The sequence below is a fragment of the Sceloporus occidentalis genome, unplaced genomic scaffold, assembly GCF_023333645.1.
Source record: "Sceloporus occidentalis isolate IW3139 unplaced genomic scaffold, rSceOcc1.0.p SCAF_7, whole genome shotgun sequence".
NCBI classification, from domain to species: Eukaryota; Metazoa; Chordata; class Lepidosauria; order Squamata; family Phrynosomatidae; genus Sceloporus; species Sceloporus occidentalis.
The window spans coordinates 91,170,256-91,191,766 of record NW_028316987.1 but is presented as its reverse complement, the minus strand read 5'-3'; the positions used below and the strand labels follow the sequence as shown (position 1 = coordinate 91,191,766).

The 21,511-nt window shown below is 41.1% G+C and overlaps 1 protein-coding gene across 4 annotated transcripts in view; it reads right to left on the bottom strand.

The window, feature by feature from the left end:
* LOC149310092 (mitogen-activated protein kinase kinase kinase 3-like) overlaps nucleotides 1–11,854 on the bottom strand; it is a 97,068-nt gene extending 85,214 nt beyond the window's left edge. For all 4 annotated transcript variants that reach the window (XM_089533673.1, XM_089533676.1, XM_089533674.1 and 1 more), the window contains exon 1: nucleotides 11,340–11,854. The gene's annotated coding sequence lies outside the window, so the exon portion shown is untranslated. The remainder of the gene's footprint in view (nucleotides 1–11,339) is intronic.
* Nucleotides 11,855–21,511: the final 9,657 nt, after the last annotated feature.

The following is a 21,511-nucleotide window of genomic DNA, read 5'->3' as shown; positions in this document are numbered from 1 at the left end:
TGCCAAATTCACAGGGCAAGAAATGGTAATTCGGGCATTTTTGAATTAAATACTGTAATTTAAGAGCATGAATACATTGATATCTGATGTAGGACATCAGCAACCTTTTCCCCTGAATGTGCCAGGGACCGATACCATTATTGTGACGTGATATCATCATATTTGCATACTTTCCTGGAAATGCTGCAGGCTGGCCCCAGGTCATGTGCCAGCAATGCGAGAAGCACTGCTTTTACAGGTATCAGCCAGTTCAAAGAACTGGCATACCTGTAAGTCACACAGGTTGTTTTTCCCTCCCAAGCTCCACAACCTTCAATAGTTCTACAGAGACCTGGGTAACAGTTGTGGGCATGTTGTAATAACCCAATGTGCTGCCATTAAAATACCCAGCATGCCTGAGGCAGGACATACAGAGGGGAAAAACCAGGCATAGCATCACATGCATGAAAAAAAGCTCTGTTACTTCTATTTTCTTACCACAGAACAACAGCCACCTCTGTTTAATGAACCACAGAAGCGTCTGCGTTCCGTGCAAAGTTTCAGCTCCAATCCAACAGCTATTCAGAAAGTATTTCCCCTCTTTGCAAGTTTCAAGTTCCTTGAGCGTTCCGCTCCCATCTTTCGGTCTGAGTGGAAGCACGTCCCTGCTAGCCAGCTCCAATTGCTTTAGACATAAAGCACCTCTTTTTTAGTATTAGTACAGTTGTGGGTTTCTACGCGCTGAAAACCAAGATTCATCACAGCAGCGGAGGAACCAAAGACACCGCTCTTACTTTGACGGAGGAGCATATAAAGAGGCCTTTCAGATTTATAGCAGAATAGCAACACTGTCAATAGTACGCCTTCCAAAAGCCATAGAAATCCCTCAACCCCCCACCAAACCCCATATCTTCATTTCTTCTTGTGGATAAGAAGAAGGACTGGACTCTCTTTTGCAGTTCAACTAGCTAGCTGGCTGGCTGGCTGTCCTCCCATCTTTCGGTCCATTATTTATTCATTCATTTTACAGTATTTCATTTATTTGTTGCCCTTCTCCTGGAGAGGGACCCAAAAAGCTCACAAAAAGAATGAACAAACCAGAACAGGAACATTATAAAACAATTAACATATTGCTTTGAATACTGTTTTAATGTAATGATTTTAATTGTTTTATAATGTTATTGATGGTATTTATTTATTGTTTATTCTAGATGGCCCTTATCTCTAACCCTCAAACCACTATACTGCCCAGGCTCTGTGCACATGTGTGCATACACACACACAAACACACGCAGAGCCTGTGTGGTATAGTGGTTTCAGCATTGGACTATGACTTTGGAGACCAGAGTTTGATTCCTTGCTGAGTTATGGAAACCCATTGGGTGACCTTGGATGAGTCACATACTCTCAGCCCCAGAAAAACCCACAATAGGTTTGGTTGTCATAAGTCAAAAATGGCTTGACAGCACACGGCAACAAATATATGTATCCCTACACAGACACACACACCACACATCCCAATATGATGCTGCCATACAAGCAATTATTCATTAAAAGCCTGCTTAAACAGAAAAGTCTTTGCCTGCCGGTGAAAGGAGAGCAGGGAAGGAACCAGCCTAGCCTCCCGTGTAAAGGCATTCCAGATGGTGGGAGAAGCACCAAGAAGGCCCTTTCTCATGTTCTCACCTCACTGTGATGGTGGCAGGGCCAAGATAAAGCCTCCCCATGGAGATCTTAAGAATCTGGCAGATTTGTATAGGGAGATATGGTTTTTTAGATAATCTGGACCAAGCCGTATAGGGCCTTAGATGTTATGAATAGCACTTTGTTGTGCCTGACAATAACCTGGTAAACAGTGAAGCCATTTCAATGAAAAAAACTACATGTTCCTTGCAACTGGTCCTTAGCAATAGCGAGTACATTTCTATACTGCTTATCAGTAAACTAGCACTCCCTAAGCAGTTTACAATGTGCAAGCCAATTGTCCCCAACAAGCTGAGTACTCATTTTACCAACCTATGAAACGATGGAAGGCTGGGTGGAACTTGGATCCCTCCTCTAGTATTAAACTTACAATGTTGTGGGTGCAAGACTGGTATTTAACCACTGTGACACGATTGCTATGGCAGTTTGTGATCATAAAATGTCTAACCCAAATTAGTGGAGTCAAATTACAGTTGCCCCTTCTTTCTCGTGGCCTTCAAGTCCGCAGTCTTGAATATTCATGGAAGGGAGACCTCCATTATTTTCAATGGGGCACGCACACTGTGTGCACTCACAACCATGGGCCCCATTCAAGCCTATAGGGCTTGAATATAGATGAGTCTCTGTTTTCGCGGGGGGTGTGTGTGTCCGGAATAGATTCCCCATGAAAATGGAGGGCTGACTGTATTAAAAAAGAGATTCCACCTAAACATTAGGAAGTACTTCTTTACTGTAAGAACTATTAGTGGAATAGACTGCCTCAGAGGCTGGTGGACTCACATGCTCTGGAGGTCTTTTGACAGAGGTTGGATGGGCATTTTTCAGGAGTGTTTTAATTGTGTATTCCTTCATGAAAGTGGGGTTGAACTAGATGGCCCTTGTGATCCCTTCCAGCCCTAAGATGGTATGATTCTATGAACCCTTGTACAGCATGGATACAGCCCTGGTTAATTTACAACTTTCAGGGAGTACTAATGGACTCCTGCATTATCTTCCTACCTGCCCACACACCTGTCTTCTACTCTGAACTCCCTCCCAGCTGACCTAACACTGGGCTGCATTTCTACAGCTCTTCCAATGCACTGTAGGTACACTATGATAATTACAGGGGCAGAAGAACACAGGTGTCACACCACTGCACTGTCTGTTGCATTATAAAGTCAGCAGAACTGTCAAGAAACCTCCCTAGAAGTGGCCTACTTTAAGCCGTTGGTGGATGTTTAAATGTTCCTGCACAAGAAAACCGCCAGCTTCCTTCCGCCATGCTTAAGAAAACCCTAGCAAGCCGGGGGAAAGCAAAGGCTACATCTAAACTGCAGAATTAATGCAGTCTGACATCACTTTAACTGCCACACTAAGGAATTCCAGGATTTGTAGTCTCAATCAGAGTGCTCTGGTGCCACAACAAACTACAAATCCCAGGACTGCATAGGATGGAGCCACAAAAGTTCAAGCAGTGTCAAACTGCATTAGTTCTGCAGTGTGGCAGCAGTTGAACCCTTCTCTTGAAGTTATGTTGCTATATATGCAAGATACTGCCCCCCCCCCCAAAAAAAAAAAAATAGGGTAGCATTCAAACATACAATCTCTTCTCCACCAGCTTGCAACTTTTGCAAATACTGAACAAAGGATTTACATTGGGCTTCCACTTTTTTCAGGAAATACATAAAGACCTGAAGAAAAAGAAATCCATCTAGGACATCTTCTAGGGTAGGGTAGGGGTAATAGGGATCTGCAATGACAACCCCTCACATTGTTAGTGGCACCATTCTTTTAGAGGTACAACAATAATCAAAATGTGGCATTATCCCTTAAAAGCATAGTTGCTGTGCCAACAAATTTTAGTAGCACAATACCAGGGGATTTCCTGTGCACCTTCAAGGAAAAAGTGATTGTTCTGCTGCTGTGCTGCTTAAATTCAGTGCCAAAGTAATTTGCTTTTTAAAGGAAAATTGCTTGTTTTTTGCTGAAAGCAGTACAGTTGCAAAAACTGGGCGAAGGGTCCACATGCAACCCCCTTACCCACACCCCAAGCAAAAACCTCTGTGTAACTGGAAGGAACCAAGACGCTGGAGGCCTCTTCCATGGGAATGAAGTGACACAACTCAGATGCTTCCATCTGATGTAACCTAAGAGCAGCTGCGTGGGTGTGTCAGCCAACAGCAGAAATTTCCATCTCCTCTTGCAGGAGTTTAGATTGAAGTGAGCTCTCAGTGTATGCTTGGTACCAGTGTGGTGTAGTGGACTGAGCACTGGACTATGATGCTGGAGACCAGGGTTCGAATTCCTACTCAGCCATGGAAACCCACTGGGTGACCCTGGGCAAGTCACTCTCCCAAACTCAGGATGGCAATGGCAAACCAAGTGTTGCCAATAAAACCCTGTGATTAGGTCACCTTAGGGTTCCCATAGGTCAGAAATGACTTGAAGGCACACAACAACAAACCAACATTTCAACAGAGTGCTTCCCATCCTCCCTACAGCAATTTCTGATGCTAAAGTATAGTTTTGCAACACTCAGAATGAAAGTTCAAATCTCTCTCTCTTTTTAAAAATATGAAAACTCCTGGCAATGTGGTGCACTCTCTCTCACATACACACTTTTTCTACCTTGCTGGGTACATCTACACTGTAGAAATAATGCAATTTATTTCTGTGTATACACCACTTCGCCATGGCTTCGTCCTACAGAATCCTTCATTTTGTACACTTATGAAGCACTGGCACTCATTGACAGGGATGGCTAAAGACCTTTTAAACCTACAAATCCCAGAGTTCCATAGGATGGACCTACAGCATTTAATTAGTATCAAACTGCATTATATCTACAGTGTAGATGGCCCCCCTCTTGCTCTCTGTATGCGTGTGTGTGTGTGTGTGTGTGTGCGTGCATGCATGCATGCAAGTTTGCATTTATGTTTCAGTATCTCCACATGGTCTCAAACAAAACTTGAAAGCATTAGTTTTTTTAAGACTACAACTCCCAGAATCCACCGTTCAGCATGGGCCTAAACACACTTGATTCCGCAACTATGCTGGCACTAAACAAGTCCAGTCTTATCAGAACTGGAAAGGGTAATTACATGAGGCACTCTGGTCTTAATTCTTTGTAGGAAGAAAAAAATAGGATGTACTGTATATACTCGTGTATAGGTCAAAAAATTGACCCCAAAAACCTGAGTCACCTTATCCACAGGTCAGTGTAAAGTAATGCAATTTGATTCTTACTTTAAAAAAAGAACCATCCCCTGGTGAAAGGCAAGAGTATAATCTGTCCTGGAAGCCCTGATCTCCCTCTACTCTCTCATCCATCCAGCCTTTAGTGTGAACACAAACAGTTATGTCTGCTGGAATTTTGTAAGTTCTTTGGCACTGTTTTCCTTTGCTTCATCCTTTAGATCCTTTGTTACATTCCCCTAAGTTTTATCCTCAACTTATCCACAGGCTATATCAATATCCATAATTTTGGCCCCCAAACTTGCCCTTGTCTTGTACATGACGTTGACTTATAGTCGAAGTATATGCGGTAAATGTAACACAATCATATCACACTGCATATAAACTAAATAATGTCTGTTTTCTATAAGACTCTGAACCACTGGCTGAGCTGTTGTGATGTCACAGAATGTCCACTGGACATCGAGTTTTCCAGAGCAAAATGTGCTCTCATGCACTCATCTCTATGTGCCTTCAAGTCGTTTCTGATTTATGGCGGCCCTAAGGTGATGAATCTATCATGGGGTTTTCTTGGCAAGATTTGTTCAGAGGTTTGCCATGGCTTTCCCCTGAGGCCGAGAGTGTGACTTGCCCAAGGTCACCCAGTGGGTTTCATGGCTGAGCTGGAAAATGAACCCTGGTCTCCAGAGTCATATCAATAACTGTTGGATTTTCCCCTCCATGCCTCCATAAGAGAGGGGAAGAGCACAACCCGGAAACTAACCCATTTTCTCATTGGCACTGACAAGGCATCTTAGGATAAAGAGGGTAATCTACTTCTCCCTAAACAGTCCAAATGGAATGGAGCTTGTTTAGATAGGTTAAACTTCCATCACAACTCAAGTTCCTCAGAAACTTCAAGCGTGATTTCAAATACGTTTCCGGGTTTCCTCCCTTTTACTTTGTGCTCAGAACAGGTTTGGACGGATGGCCCTGCTCCACACAAGTGCATAAACCCCATAACCCTAATGCTAGTTGCACAAGCTATACAAACAATGACATTTCGTCTTCTTGGGCAGGTTCAAAGCTGTTGTTTGCTATGTTTTTCTTGTACTTGAGGCTAATGCTGCACTGTCTGAAATCACTGTAAGTCACCTTCACCATATAAAAGTTAAGGTTGAGTCTCCCTTATCCGAAATTATTGGGACCAGCAGTGTTTTGGGGTTTGTTTATTTATTTATTTTGGGAATGCCTGTATTTGCATATACATGCATAATGTGATGTCTTGGAAATGGGACCCAAATCTAAACAAAAAAATGCATGTATGTTTCACATACCTTATATACAGTTGCGACCTCGAAAATCCACAGAGGGGCGACCTCTGCTATTTTTAATAGGGCATGTGCCTGACACACACCACATTCAAGCCTATGGGCTTGAATATGCGTGAGCTTCCATTTTCTTGGGAGAGGGGTCTGGAATGGATCCGCCACGAAAACAGAGGGCCAACTGTATAAAGCCTGAAGGTAATTTTACCTAATATATTTTAATAATTTTGTGCATGAAACAAAGTTTGTGTACACTGAACCATCAGGAAGCAAAGGTGGAACTGCCTCAGCCACCCATGAAAAAAACTTTGGGGGTTTTTTTTTTGAAAGTTTTGGATTTCCAAATTCCAGATAAGGGAGACTCGACCCGTACAAAAAGGGGGAACATAAATGATAGAATAAACAAAAGTCAAGGAAAAAGAAAAACAACCTCAGTTCCCAGTGCTCCATCTTACAAGCAAAAATTATACTTGTTACAGCTTGGCCAGAAGCGCACTGGACTTCTGAGTCAGTTTTTTCAGTTCTGTCTGGATTTCTATTGTGAAAATATTGTGGTGGGAAAGGGGGGGGGGGGAGTGGAAGCACACTACATCCACTTGAGTTGCTTAAGCACAGCAATCTGTATAAATAAAGTCTAAAACACATGGCAGAAATAATCACATTTGAGACCACTTTAACTGCCTTGCTCAATGCTAGGGAGTTCTGGGAACTGTAGTTTTGTGAGACATTGTCAGAGAGCTCTTTGGTTCCATAATCAACTACAATTGCCAGGATTCCCAGCACTGAGCCAGGAAAGTCAAAGCAGTCTCAAACTGGATTATTTCTGCAGTGTGTTCTGGGCCTAAGTAAGCCCCACTGACAGAGCGCAAGAGAGCATCTTCTCCCTCAAGTGTGCATAGCAGATGTGTTGGACTATAAATCCCATCTTCCCCTGCTGAGGATGGTGGGGTCTGCAGCCTATTATGTTTGAAGGACACCAGACTGGGGAAGGATGCAGCACAGAAATGCAATGGATGGCATACCCAAATTAACACAATGGTAAAATGATTAAAATAAAAATAATACCTGAAGGGCTCAGGTGCTGTAGGCTATGTTTCAGAGGAAGGAAGTGATGAACCCATCTCTGAGTATTCCTTGCCTAAGAAAACCCCATGAAACTGATGGGGTTGCCATATGTACCCACATACATGGTCCAAGGGAAAAACATAATCACAGCATGGCACAATTTGTCTTCTAATACAGTACATCAGCTGGGGCATAAAAGCAGCAGAGTGGCAACAATCCTTAGATTTCTTGTAAAGGTTATTTGTCCCAATTTTTCTTTGTTTAAAAAAATGTACAAGGCAAGCGATTAAATTTTGGGGGACACTGTCACCTGCATTGTCACAACAAACATCATCACAGAAAGTGCTCTCTGGATTAGCAAATTGCTTCATCTTCTTTCTTAAAACCAGAAGCCAGACTGGAAAGGGAGAGAGAGAAAGAAAGAATAGAAGCAACACCTCCGTAATTATATTAACCAAAACAATCCCTTGTGAAATACAAAGGAAATCTCCATTTTTCCAAACACCAAACTTCTCAGAAACAAACCCCCTCTATATTGTGGAAAAACTATTTGCAGAGAAGACCAGAGGAGCCCTATAAATACCCTAAAAGGCACCAGATACCATCCGAGCTTGGAAGCTAAGCAGGGTCTGCCCTGGTTAGTGCTTGGATGGGAAACTGCCAATGAAAAGCAAGTGCTATAAAGGCTGCATTTCAGAGGAAGGAACAGGCAAAACTACCTCTGGGTCCTCCTTGTCCAAGAAAACCCTATGAAATGTATGGGATCGCCATAAGTGACAGCGGACCTGAAGGCGCACATACAATGTGCCAATGATGACTACATGAAGGAAGGGACAGTGAAGGGAAGTGGGATCATGGCCCTATTCCCAGCTGCAACACGTCAATTGACCAATCCTGCTTTTTTCTTCATGCATTTCATGTTATTTCCACAGGAGCATTACATGCTAAGTCCTGTGCTTGTCTGAGGTTATTTCTTTCCTGCATACAACCAAATATATATTCAAGCACTGGTTGTGGGGAAGAAAGAAAAAACTCTGCACATGCACAATGGAACTCTCAATCAATCAATCGTTTTATTGCAATCAATGAACATATTAAATTACCATATTCCAAAATTCATACGAATGCATGATGTGAATTGAATGGTATAACTCCCTCTTGTGTTGTTTGGCCACATGTCCTCCTTTTCCAGGACTTGTCCTCCATTTCCACCTTCTCTCCAGAAAAATATCAAAATGTCCTCCATTTTAAGCAGGACTAAGAAGCATGAATTTCCACTTATACTAGTGTTTTTGCCTTTAATTTTGTAATTCCCTCCATTTTTCTTGAATGTCCTACATTTTGTGAGGCCTTGTCCTCCTCTGGGGTTAGGACACCTGCTGGGCTGACCTCTGGCAAGAATGTAGACGCATTTCTCTCTATAGATTTTTTGGACTGGAAATCCCACAATCCCTATCTAGTGGGACCACTGGCCATGCTGGCTGGGAGCTGCAATCCAAAAGGAAGAAGAACTTTTCCAAGCCCTGCGCCAGAGCCTGCTAAATGGATCCCTCCACTCACCAATGTTACAAAATAAATAAAATACATTGAAAAAATGACTTGAGAGAGTCAAGTCACGCTGATTTCCAAGGAATGAAGCAGCCTGAAAAGCCTGTCCAGACCTCACATCTCACTGCTGCACATGCAGATTATCAAAAAAGGCACTTGGACAAAAAGAAAGGCAAGTCCAATCCACACTGCAGAAATAAACCAGTTTGACACCGCTTTCACTGGCCTGGCTCACTGCTAGGGAATCCTGGGGATTGCAGTTGATTGTGGCACCAGAGCTCTCTGACAGAGAAGGCTAAAGGTCTCACAAAACTAGTTCTCTGGATTCCCTAGCACCAATCACCTTTTCATCTAGTCAATAAGAAGAGGTTGCAATTCAGACCAGACCTTGAACCCCTGCTCTAAAACACACTGCAGAAATAATCCAGTTTGAGACCGCTTTAATTGCCCTGGCTTAATGCTAGGAAATCCTGGAAATTGTAGTTTACTGTGGCACCAGAGCCACAACAGAAAAGACTACACAACTCACAGAACAACAGTTCAGAGGAGTTTATCACACAAAGGAGATCAGCAGTTTATCCTGTGAATATCCGAGAAACATCGTGTAATTACGTGAAACGCTTTCACACGATGTCGCACAAAAGCTGCCATTAAAGTGGTCACAAAGAAGCACTAATGCGCATCTTTTTACTTCCGGGATTTCAGCAACTATGCATTTCTGATATTACTTTATTTGTGTGATTGCGTGTGATAACTATCCGTGCAATGAACCGCCATTTCCGCTTCATTTGCGGGATGCTTTAAATGTGCTTTAATCCTTCTTGATGCCAAAATTAGCCCCAGTGTGATAAACTCCTAGAGAATTTGCCAACACTGAGACAGGGCAGTTCAAGCGGTCTCAAACTGGATTATTTCTGCAGTGTGTTTTGGACCTTCATTGGCACTGGCTGGCATGCAGCCCCAGATTAAAAATCCTGCTTTTCTCAAGGCAAAGGATGCAGACTTGAGGGTTACACAGAATTCTTTAGCCCTGGGTTTTGCAAAGCTTAAGAGGCAACTCTTTTCACCCTGGGAGTTTCTTTACATCTCATCTCTTCCTTAGCAATGCTGTCACTTAAAACCAACCACGGTTTCTAGAGGGGTGGAAATGGAAAAGGGAGAAAGATCAGAGTGTAAAGGACCAGAGTTTGTATTTGCAAGCTTTCAGAGGGAGGGAGCCTCATTTTGCAGAAGTCAAAGAAAAAGACACAACAGGAAACAGAAGAAGCCATGGAGGGATGTGGAAGGAAGGAGGAGGAGGAGGAGGAGGAGGAGGAGGGGAGGATTAGTAGACACTTTTTGCCTCGAGGCCAATGACAGCGTTTTAAATTAAATTAAATATGAAACTTTACATTTTAATAATGTCATGTTTTTATTAGTCTTAAAAAATCACAATCCATACCCAACATACTAACACATACTACACCAACAAATACATAAAACCAACAAAAATAATCATTAATCTGTTACTTCCTTTCCTGGTTCCTACAGCCCACAATAAACATTAAATACCTCTTATTTCTTCTTCTTTCTATTTATTCTTAAGAGCCTCTGTCTTTATTTCCTTTGGATCTGAATTGACTCTTTGGATCAACCTTTGCTTCCCATTCTAAGTTCAGAGAGGTGCAAAACATGCAATATATATATATATATATGCATGCCATATCTCTATTATAACATTAACCAAACATTTTCTCCTTCCTGTATCCTTGATCTCAGTAGATACTGAATTGTTTCATTTTTTATTTTGCATGTTTTATAATGTTGGGACTGTTTTAGATTTGTAAGCAGCCTTGAGTCCCTGTACTGGGAAGAAGGTGGGATAATAATAATAATAATGATAGTAATAATAATAATAATAATAGTCATTTTATTGTTATAAGGGAATTTTAATTGTTGTATTGGTGGGAGGGATAATTGTTTTATTTGATATTGTTATATTGTTGTATTTTTACCTTTATTCTAAGCTGCCTCGATCCTGATGCAGAGGCGGGATATAAATAAAATATTATTATTATTATTAATAATAATTTATTTATATTTTATATGTTATTATATTATATATGTATATATATAATATTATTAATAATAATATTTTATTTACATTTTATATATATTATATAATATATAATATATAATACTATAATAACATAAATAAAATATTCTTATTATTGTTAATATTTTATTTATATTATATATAATATATAATATATAATATATAATTATACATAAAATATTATTATTAATTTATTTATAATTTATATGTTATTATATTATATACATTATATATTATATAATCTATAATAGTATAAATATAATGATAATAATAGTAATAACCACCGGTTTACTGATATGCAACATTTTAAATAAATAAAACGAACCACAATAAAAAATCAATTAAACTAAAAGCTGGGGAAAGTGATCCGGAAGTTTGCCTGTTGCTATTCCCTTGCCACTAAGTTGCCGTCAAAAGTAACGAAGAAAGTGTAAAAAGTAACGAATCATGAAAGCAAATCTTACCTCCTCCTCCTTCTTTTTTCCCTTTCTTTTTCCTTTCCTGCAGGAAAGGCTCATCTGGTCGAGTCCATCGCTGAGAAACGTCTTTTTTTACCCCTCCATATAAAAAGTCAAATTAATAAATTTGGAGGGGAGGAAGGAAAAAGCCCCCTCCCCTGCAGAGCCCCCAAAAGGAGGAGGAGGAGGAAAGGGGGAAATCCCCCTCTTTTGTTTTTCTTTTCGAACCGGATCGTACTTTCCTTGAACTTCCAAAAAAGCAAAAACAAACGACACCAGCTTTTTTAAAACTAGAAATAAGCTTTCTGCTTGGCTTTTTTTATTGCAAAGTCTCGGTGCAAGAATCAAAGACCCCCAAAAGCAACGGCTTCCTCTTTGCAAAGCTGTTTGCAAATAAAATAAAACACACCAAACCACAAAAGGCACAAAGAAAAAAGGTCACCCAGGCAATGAGGAGGCTTCCATCCCAAGTGAAAGAGGCAAGAGGAAAAGGGGGCAAAGAAGAAGGGAGGTTTGCTCTGATGCTGATCTTGAAGCTGGAGCAGAGAGCAACTCTTGGAGAGGGAGAGTTTTCTGGCAAAGGGACAAAAGTGGCAGGAAGGGGTGACGTCAAAGGGCTGGCTGGCCAATCAGGGCCCTGGAAAGCCTGCGAGAAGAAGGCTGCTGCCCAGGCTGGGCTGGATCAGAGGGGCTGGGATGGGGCTGGAGGGGCTGTCTCCAGGATCCTTCCCAAGTGCAAAGGGGTCAGGCTAGGCTGCCTCTCTTATCAGCCTGCCTTTTCAATTTATATATGTACATACACACACTGGGGCTGATTTTGGCATCCAAGAAAGATTAAAGCGCATTTCAAGCATCCCACAAATAAAGCAACAATGGCAAGTAACTGCACAAACAATTATCACATGCAATGGTGCAAATAAAGTGATGTCGGAAATGCATTGTCATTGCAATCTCAAAAGTAAAAAGATGCACATTAATGCTTCTTTGGCCCCATACAGACAGGCCAAAATAAAGCTGCTTCAGGTCACTTTGGAGGTATGCAGACTAAATGATGCATGCGTACTAGAGTCCGGAAGCCATGCCAAAGCCACGATTCACTCCTAAGGACTGCTTTGGCGCAACTTCTGGACTCTTAGTAAGCATGCATCATTTGAATAGCATACCTCCAATGTGTTTTGAAGCAGCTTTATTTTGGCCTGTCTGTATGGGGCTGTGACCACTTTAATTGTGCGACATTGTGCAAAGTTATTTTGCGTAATTATACAATTTTCCCACTATATATATATATATATATATATAAAATACAGTCCCCCCCCCCCCCCGTTTTCACAGACATGAGATCTGTGATTTTGATTATTCATGAAGAGGCGACCTCCATTAAAGTGATTGGTGCACATGCCCGTGATGCATGCACATGGCTGAACACAGGAGCATGCAGCCATTCAAAGCTATGAGGCTTGAATATATGCAAATTTCCAAATTCACGCAGTTTGTGTGTGTGATGGAACAGATCCTCCGCAAGTTCAGAGAGAGGACCGTATAATAATATATAATGTATGATATTATATATTATATCATATATAATATTATATACTATATCAGGATATAAACTTCCGATTTCCTTTGTGTAATAAACTTCTATATATTGTAAGAAAAGCAGACCTGGATACAGAAGGAGGAGGAGGAGTGAAAATAGGAGGAATCATAGAATGAGTTGGAAGAGACTGCAAGGGCCATCCAGTCCAATCCCATTCCGCCATGCAGGAACTCTCAATCAAAGCATCCCCAACAGATGACCATCCAGCCTCTGTTTAAAGACCTCCAAGAAAGGAGACTCCACCATAATCCGAGAGAATGTGTTCCACTGTTGAACAGCCTTTACTGTCAGGAAGTTCCTCCTAATGTTTTTGTGGGATCTCTTCCTGTGGTTTGCATCCACTGTTCTATGTCCTATTCTCTGGCACAGCAGAAACCCACTGGGTTTCATGGCCAAGCTGGGAATCGAACCCTGGTCTCCAGAATCATAGTCCAGCACTCAAATCAGTATTCCATGCCGGCTTTCATCCTGTAAGGCAGAGAAAGAGAAATTCTGCTCTGAATTTTTTCGGTACAGTTTCTGCTCCTGGGGTGCTTGCAGCTATGAAATTCTTGTATCTTATTAAATTACAAACTTGTCTGGATGACTCCTGTATCATCAAACTTTGTCAGCTGCATTTAAGATGTCCCAGTTTCCCATTCCTCCTCCCACTTTCCCCCTTTGTACTCAGTTTACTTCATTTGTCGTAAAGAGTTTAAAGTGGAAAAGTCGTTTGTCCTCAGTTTACACAATAGAAAGTTGAGTTGAGAAGAAAGTTGGTGGGGATCTTGCCCTTCCTTGGCTGCATCTGCACTGCAGAAATAATGCAGTTTGGCAGCACTTTAACAGCCATGGCTCGGTGCAATAGAATTCTGGGATTTGTAGTGGCACCAAAGCACTCTGACAGACAAGGCCAAATATTTCACAAATCTAGAATCCCAGCATTCCACAGCAGTGAGCCATGGCCGTTAAAGTGGTGTCAAACTGCATTATTTCTCAAGTGCAGATGTAGCCATTGTAAACCTAGGCAAAATCAAACTGCTCCTGCCTCTCCTGGCCTGTCAGGTCTTCCCTGTTAATAACCTGCCATCTTGACCGCATTCTGGTGTTGGTTGGGCACACACTTGTCCTGTTTTCATCTCTGAAGTTTTGGATGGTGCGTAAGTATTCCCCACCACCACCATCAGTTGTCAACTGAAACCATTGTGCCTTTTCATGGGAAGGAGTTTCTTCTGCAGGATGTCTACCCTCCCCACTCACCTTAAAGCAACCAAAAATCCCATCCCTATTCATTTCACCTGATCAAATATTTTTATAGAGTACTACACTGCTGGGAGAGCTACCATGGCATAGTGCTTTCAGCACTGGATTATGACTTTGGAGACCGGTGTTCAATTGCCTACTGGGCCATTAAACCCACTGGGTGACCTTGGGTATGTCACACTCTCTCAGCCTCAAAGGAAGGCAATGGCAAATCTCCTGTGAACAAATCTGGCCAAGAAAACCCCATGATAGGGTTGCCTTAGGGTCACCATAAGTCGAAAAGGACATGCACACAACACACACACACACCACTGCTGGCATGGACTCATTATTTTGCAATGAGGATAACTAGCTGTCCTCTCCTTCAGCTGAATATTCAGATAAAGGCTCTGGAATATCATTACTTTGAGAACTCCTCCTCCTCACTTTGTGAGTTTCTGACTCTCTGGTTCTAGAGGAAGTACAACTCGATGTTTCCTTTCCTGGTGCTTCTTTAGAAAGGCTTTTCCGGTATTAGCTGGGATTTCTCCTGTTTGTGCCAAAGAGTGCAACTTGTTTGCAGACACAACACTGTGCCCCAGCCCCAGCTCACCAGCCTCATTATAGAGGGATAACAACTGCCTTTACTACTGGAGATTGCCTTTACTACTACAGCTACTGCATAGTGCCAATATCTGCAATGCGGGGAGAACAACTCTGGGCTATATTACAGGAGGACAGGTCCAGATTTTGGTTTGTGCCGCTTGGCTGATGGAGGATAACTTCCTTCCTCCTTCGGTTGCATCTAACTGGCAGAAATTGGACCTGGTTTGGGATTTCTTGCATGGAGATCTGTTGCTTTTTTGGATCCATCCTATAGATTTAAAAAAAAAATGAGCTTTTCCAAACTCAAATGTGATGGCATACAGGGCGTCTTTTATCTCTGTAATTCAGTTTTGTAAGACAGGTTTTGCATGTGTGCACACACATGTATGCACATGTTGAGGTGGAGCACACTTTTTGTCAGTACAATCCTTGACTTCCTATCTGCACCTGTTAGTGGTTAACCCTTTAGTGAAAGAAAGACAAGGCTCCAAAACCAATCTTTGAACCTGCAGCAAAATAATGCTGCTTGCTTTTGCTTGAAATTAGCTGCAGAAAGGATTCTAGCTGAAGGAGACACACCCCTGCACATTAAATTTGCTCTTTGGACTCTTTAAAAACAAAAGCAAAAACTTAACTGTATATTATTTTTGTGTGTTTTCACTGGAGCCAAACAAGTATAACCCAGGCAAGAACTAGAGGCAGAATGTGTGGTGAACAGTGGTGTGGCTGCTTTGAAATGTGGCAGTGTGGCCATAGAAGTGTGGTTCAGTGGCCAAATACAGCCCACAGACCAGGTCTTGCCCAACCGTAGTGTAGTGCTAAATTCTGAAATACAGATAGGGAAGAATATTTTGTTTCAGCTTTAAAAATATATACATCATCATCATCATTATTATTATTATTATTATTATTATTGCAAAATGTACCAGTTTCTTTGTATTCTGAATGCAAAGAATTTAAGAAGGAAAAAAAGTGTGGAAGAAGTCTATGTAAGCTAATAGTTCTCCAAACTCTGGGGTTGAATCCCTATATATTCAGCCACATTATGACTAACTCAGAGTTACTGCATCCTCCCCCTCCAGCACCATTAATTCAGTTTGACACTGCTTTAACTGTCATGGCTCCATCCTATGGAATCCTGGGACTTGTAGTTTTTTGTGGCACCAGAAGTCTCTAAGAGAAAAGGCTAAATGTCTCACAAATATTGAAAAATATTGGCAGCATGAGTTTTTGTAGACTTAAGTCTACTTCTTCAGAGGCATCTGGGCTCAGGTGCATTTGGACTCCAAATGCATCTGAGGAAGTAGACAAGTCCTTGAAAGCTCATGCTGCCAAATTCTTTTTTTTCCCAGTTAGTCTCAAAAGTGATACAAGATCTCTCTATATTCTGATTCTACAGACTAACACAGCTACACCTTTGAAAACTGAAAAATATGATGATGGAACAAAGACAGCTGGAGATTACCCAGATGTAGCTGCCTTTTCTTGCTGAAATATTGGATTTTTGCTGATGCATTGGAACCTTTAAGATAAGAGTTTGTATTTGACAGATGAGGAAGGAGATACTGAACTTATAGTTCTTCATGTGTATGAGCTCTGAAGGAAGGAGGTGTTACCACTACTGTGAAGAATGGCAAGAATTACATGAAACAATGAATTTGCATGCATAAAGGACTGAATGCTATCTCTTACATCTATGTTTTCCCCCCTAATGCGTTAGAACCAGTAGAATGTGTGAGACAACTTTGTGGTTATTTGTGTATAACGTATACATCCAATTGTAGCAGTAAACTACTAAGGATGTAAGAACTGCACACGGTACAGTGGTCCCTCCACATTTGCTTAGGTGAAGGACCCCCATGAATGTGGAAAAACTGCAAATAATAAAAAATACTCTTCTTTTTTTTACCTAAGAGAACACCTCTCTAGAAATCTTCAGGTCCTCCAGTGCAACTCTATAGTCAGCATTTGCCAGAAGTTGAGCATAGAATCATGCTGGAGGACCTGCAAATGTTCTCTAAGGACTTCTAGGTTCTCCAGCACAACTCTATGGTGAACTTCTGGCAGATTTGCACTAGAAGACTAGAGATTCCTAGAGAGAACACATTAATCAAAACCGCAAATAATCAAATCCGCAAAAGTCAAAGCCGTAAATGTGGAAGGCCAACTGTATTACCATAATAGTTTGTTATATTAGCTTTAGAATTTTTTGATATAGACATACACTACTACTATTGGCGATAGGATCCTGAGCAAGAATTGCTGCATGCTTGTGAAGATGGCTGAGCAGCAACCAACTTTCATTTCCTTCTCTGGCAAAAGGAGGAAGCAAAACACACTGGCCTGGTCTGGCAAGTGTCCAGACAAGTCTTGACCGGCCCTTCTTTCTTCCCTGCCTTGCTCACTTTCTGAAGGGGATACTGCTGCCTGTGGTGTCCTTAAAGAGTGTGGCTACATATTGCAGAATATCATGGTTTGAGTATTGGACTTTCCACGCATCTGAGGAAGTAGGCTCAAGTCTATGAAAGCTCATGCTTCTGTCTTTCAGTTAGTCTCAAAGGAGCCACAAGACCCCTTTGCATACTGAACATCGTGACTCTGGAGACCAGAGTTGGAACCCCAGCTCAGCCATGGATGCTTTTCAGCTGCAGAGAAAAGCAAAGGCAAATTCCCTCTGAGCAAATCTTAGGGTAGCCATAAGTCGGAAACAACTTGAAAGGCACACACCAATAGCTGGATGTGCTGCACAGTCTGTCTTCATCCCTTAAACTACCCTCCTGCTCTCTGGTGTGTTAAATGAAGCAATCCCAGCACCAGATTCCACTGGGAGCCTAGTGAGCTTCTGGATGTGGAATAGTGAAGGAGGTACGTCATCTTGTCCTTTACCTCAAGCTGGAGGATTGTGTATATGTTTCAGTTTTTACTGACACAGGATAGGCAAGAAAAGTTTGAACATAGATATACTTCACTAAGTGACCCTAGGGCAGTTTCTTCTCTCTCAGCCTTGGTCTTTCCATCTACAGAATGGGGGAAATGATGATGACTTATTTTGTGACACTGGGTATTGGATAAAATAACTTAAGCATAGGCGATATACAGCCTTGGGACTAAATAGCTAGCAAACTGCTTTTACTTAAGGAATCATTATCAGAATTTTTAGAACAACAAAACTAATCTGAAAAGACATCAAGTCTTCCACCACTCCGCTCACAGAAAGGAAAAAAGAGAGGTAATCAACATGTCTGTGTAAAAGACAACAAAAGAACAGTTTGGCTGCAGTCTGGATGGAGACAGGAAGAGGCACTGAAGGTTGCTTTCAGATTTTGTTGTTCTTGGAGCAGTGCCATTGAAATCAATGGCCTTTATACGAGTTATTGATTAGGGCTGCTGCTCCAGACCCCGTTAATTTTGGTAAATCAACTCATCAAGTATAATTAAATTGGGAACCAATCTAGAAAACTGGGTTCAGGAGTGTTTGTGCCAGTATGGTGAACTTGCAGCTCTTCCAGTGTTGCAACTTTACCCATATCCCTTCATCCATGCCCATTGGCCATGCTGGCTGGGAGTTGGAATCCAATAAACTTCTCAAGGGCCACAGGTTTGCCATCCATTGTCACTGGTACTTACCCAATATTCCTCCTAGTCTCCCTTTTCCTCCTCTTTCTCCTCTGTCTAACTGGAAGTTCTTTAGCTGAGTTGGCACTGGGAGGATTGTGAACGGTGCTGGAGAAATGCAGACTTTTGATGTTGGATTGCAGCATTGTGTCTGCAGTAAGCAATGCAATAAAGCTTGAACTGAGGAAAAATGGGGATTCGACTCCAGCCAATACTATGGTAGCTTTGTGTGCCTGCCTGCCTACAACAGGAAAAGTAAACAGCAGCTGCCTCCATTATCCCTTACATTCATAAAAAGCAAAACAGAAAGAAAAGAGAGAATAGATTAACCTGTTTTTGCAGCTATGCCCAACATGTTTTTTTTAAAAGCTTACATCTGAAAGTTTGGCCGCCAAGATGAACATCATAAGACAAGCAGAAGAAGATGGCAGAAAAAGGCCTCATTGGACACATTTTGGGAGGAAATGCTCTAGAAAGCTGAAAATGTTTTTCCCCTACTTATGACTGGATTGTTTCATTTCACATGTACATACAGTTAATGTTAATTTAACAATTACTGAAACATGTTGAGCTTTTTTTTAATAGTGCAGGAAGTTGCACCTGTCCCCTTTTTATGTTCCTGGCTCTGGTACTAAATTTTCTGTTAACCAAATATTGTCCAGGAACAGATTCATATCATTAAGTGAGGTACACCTGTATTGCTATACAGTAATTATTTTTTCAAGAGTTTTGCAGTAAGGAATAACAAGTACTTAACCTGTTGCTTTTCTTAGTAATGCCAGCAAAACAAGGTTATTATGCTTTGAAACTAACATGACAAGTGTGACTGATGTCACTTCATTGGTATAAAAAGTAAAACGTTCTAGTTACTGAACTTTACTTTTAAGTTACTTTTTAAGTGCATTTGAGACACTTCTAGAGATGTTTAGCTTGATGCATTCTGTTATCACCCCCACAAAAGGAAAGAGTCATGTTTGAATTATTAATATGAGCAGTGATAACAAATTAAGGTTTCACTCCATAAGGACTAATGGAAACTGATTGCTTTAAACATTACTTCTGGCTTTTCTGTAAAGTTGTCTTGATATTTAATGTCTTTCTGAGTTATGTACTTTTTGGAGGTTTTGCAACAACTGCCTCCCATCTAGTTGCTATCTTCACTCTTTTCCTATTATTATTATTATTATTATTATTATTATTATTATTATTATTATTTCAAATAAAATCAGTGTTCCTAGCACAGTTTGCTGGCCATTTATTTTTATTTTTGGATTTATTTTTGTTCCCCAGCTTCCAAACCACAGTGGGTCTTATTTTACCCACCGACGAGGAAGTAAGAACATATGGCTTTGGAGATAAGAGATTTGTGCTGGCTGACTGCTGAACATTGCGGCCACTTTCCACGCAAGCCCATTTATAAACCAAACTCTGCGTAAGCGCCCCGTCAGCTTGGGATTGTTTCTGTGATATTTTCCGTCCAGCGATTCCATCCCTCCTCCTCCCCTCCCCCAATTTGCCATCCTATTTGCAAAGGAAAAACTGCAAGTTTCCTACAGGAAGATAAGTTTAAAGCAAAAGGGATTCCAGTTGTAAACCAGTCAAATGCAGGCTTGGAGGAGTTTGCCCTGTTTTGGGCTACAGCTCTTAGAATCCCCAGCTAGTATGGCTATTCGGGAAGCTACAGTGCCATTAGTGCAAAATGCAATGATGATGATGATGTCTGGAATGTAGCTTTTACAGAAGAACTGACACAGCAGGCATAGTTTCCAAAATTTAAGAGATCAAAACCAGACATAGCCAAGCAACATCAAAGTGTAGTCAAGAAGGGGAAAGTTAATAATGAGGAAAAACACTCAAGCTAGGAAATGCGGTAGCAGTTTGCTTTCACTTCAGTCTAGTGGGAACAGAAAGATTCTGTGTTCCCTTCTCTCCAACTTCCCCTTGCTCAATTAATTAAGTGTAAGTGACTTTTGCACTCTGAACTCAGTTTGCACTAACTGAAGTAAGCTGTGAACAAAGGAGGAAAGAGGGAGGAGGAGAAAGAAACTGGGATATTTTTTTACAGCAGTTGAAAAGGTGGGTTGTTGTTATGTGCTTTCAAGTTGTTTCCAACTTACGGCAAGCCTATCACAGGGTTTTCTTAGTGAGATTTGTTCCAGGAGGGTTTGCCTTTGCCTTCCTCTGAGGCTGAGAGAGTGTGACTTGCCCAAGGTCATTCTTTTGTAAACTTATGGCCTCCACCAACAGTTTCAATAGTGATATTGGCCATGTGTAGTTTTTTTGTGGGTTTTTCAGGCTATGCGGCCATGTTCTTGAATAGTTTTTTCCTGACGTTTCGCCAGCATCTGTGGCTGGCATCATCAGAGTCTTCAGCTTCACATCGGCTATGTGTGTTGAACCAGAGTTTGGAGCATTAAAAGTTGGTATCATTGTTATTAGCCATTATTTTCATGAGTGTAACAATATTATTTTTTAAGAGTAACAGAACAACACACTAAAAACACTAGGGTTTTTTTTTGTAGTACAACATATAATGTTATTGACATGTTGTTATTGGTTGAGTATCCCTTATCCAGAAATCTGAAATCCTCCAAAATCCCAAATTGTCCACCTGGGTGGCTGAGACAGTGACAGCTTTGCTTTCTGATGGTTCAGTGTAGACCAACATTGTTTAGTGCACAAATTTATCAAAATATTGTGTATAAGATTACCCTCAGGTCATGTGTATAAGGTGTATATGAAACATAAATCAGTTTCATGTTTAGTCTTGGGTCCCATCTCTAAAGAATCTTATTATATATATGCAAATAATCTTGGGGGGGGGGGATCTGAAATCCAAAATACTTCTCATCCAGATTGTTCTGGATAAGAGAAGCTCGTTCTGTATTATGTAATATTATGTTAGTTGTGTAACATGGCACAGATCTATTTTAACTTGAAAATAAATAAATCTGATTCTTCATTCTCCAACACTTGCATAGAGCAGGAAGTATAGGAAGTATCTGCCCATACCTTTTGGAGTTCCTAGAACAACCCTTCACTCTTTTAATGGGACTCTAGGTTTTCCATAAAGTTCTGGGCAACTGCCTCATACTCTTCCTCAACTGTATGAAAGTTGAAGAGAGATCTTGCAGCACCT